This window comes from Atta colombica, unplaced genomic scaffold (assembly GCF_001594045.1).
Source record: "Atta colombica isolate Treedump-2 unplaced genomic scaffold, Acol1.0 scaffold32, whole genome shotgun sequence".
NCBI classification, from domain to species: domain Eukaryota; kingdom Metazoa; phylum Arthropoda; class Insecta; order Hymenoptera; family Formicidae; genus Atta; species Atta colombica.
The window spans coordinates 1209191-1210933 of NW_017259426.1; the positions used below are offsets into that span (position 1 = coordinate 1209191).

The 1743-nt window shown below is 30.2% G+C and overlaps 1 long non-coding RNA gene across 1 annotated transcript in view; it reads left to right on the forward strand.

Annotated features, from left to right (window-relative positions):
• Nucleotides 1-889: 889 nt before the first annotated feature.
• Nucleotides 890-1743, forward strand: part of LOC108690406 — a 1479-nt gene continuing 625 nt past the window's right edge. Inside the window, exons 1-2 of the long non-coding RNA XR_001931882.1 lie at nucleotides 890-1000; nucleotides 1487-1593. This is a non-coding gene — a long non-coding RNA (uncharacterized LOC108690406). The remainder of the gene's footprint in view (nucleotides 1001-1486; nucleotides 1594-1743) is intronic.

The following is a 1743-nucleotide window of genomic DNA, read 5'->3' on the forward strand; positions in this document are numbered from 1 at the left end:
TATATATATATATATATATACATATACATATGTGTACATATTTTTACCGGGTTATTACAAACTAATCATTTATTCTAACACAATTAAACTAAGATATTTATAAGCTGAATGCGCAAAAAGTCTAAAAAATAAAAAATTGTGCAACAAATTCTATTAAGCGGAGAACATTAATCTTTAATGCACATCTTTGAATCATTCGTCATGTGCTGCATATCTTTTTTTTTTGAGATATTAAGAGCACCTGATCAAATACCGGTCTCTTTTCTATTCCTAAAAAAAGTTTGGCATAAATGTATTAAAGTAAATTTAAAGAATTTCTGAAACACGAATAATTTGCAGTAATAGTAGTGTCTTTAATTTATTAACTGAAAAATTAAAAAATGATTATATTTAATACTTTTAGCCAAAGCTGTATTTAGATTGATAGATTTCACGATATTAAGAAAATTTGCATATATCTTTATATAAAGAACATATATAATATATTTTATCAACCTTTATTTAAATATGAATCATTAAAAAGAATTATGAAAATTAAGACATAATATTGGAATATCAAAAATACCTTACGCGAATAATTACTAATTCGTTTAAAAGAACCATGCAAATAATGTAGGATTGTGCCCGAGATGCCACAAAGCAAAACGCGAAATATACGGCGATATCGTTCAAAATCATGTAAAATATGAATAATTGAATAAACCGTTGAATATTTTTCATGCGCAATAGTTGGGTAATAATCTAAACAGCGCTCGACGAAAAGCGACGAGAAGAGTCGCGCGGTGAAAAGCGAGGGGGAGGGGGGAGGTGTCGCGCGGCGCGGTGGTCGACTACGTCATCACTTCGGCATTCGCTCGGCGATCGCTGAAGGAGATGGATGTGTGGTGTGATCGTTTTGGGTCGCGCAATCTACGAAAATTAGATATCAATTCACGAACGCGAATTGATGATTAATTACGTAAAGCTGCCCAAATAGTAAATAGTATTGCTCAAAACTAAGGTGTGTATTAAGAGTTATATCTTGATTATCTTGATTACTCTGATGATTTACATTCAAATAAAGATTAATAATAAGTTATACATTTTTTAAATAAAGATAAACGCAAATATTTTTTAAATTATAAAACAATTTGGACTAAATATAATAATGAATATAAATAGAATTTATATTATACATTTACAGATATATAAATTAGAGATATCCAAGAACGGTATTCATAGTCCGTTCTTATTTCAAGACTGTCTTAAGTAATGTCTTAAGAGGCTAATACAGACTTCTGATTCGTGAAATTGTACTTAAGACGTCTTAAATATAAAGTCTGACTATGAATACCGGCCTAAGGTGTAGATGTTGTGCGTAACAAATTCAAAAAATTAAATTGTATAATAAAGTATCGTATAATATTCATCGAAGAATATTAAAACGTAATGAGTAGATTATTTTATTGATTTTGTAATGTGCCTTAACTACGTAATATTTCGACAGTTAGATGATCGGCGCGCGACCTTGAAGTGGGGATGACTCGGAGTGGCGCGTCATGTTTATGCGTAGTTACCGTGCGATCATTCCCTTACCGAGGCTCGTACAAACAGGTAGCGGCTCCTTTTTTACTTTTCGAAATCTTTCGCGAAGAATGTCTAATACGAAATGTTGTACTTTATGAATAATTAATTATATTAGTAATCGTATTATGTGAATATTCATAAAATAACACATTTCATATTATATATATATATATATAT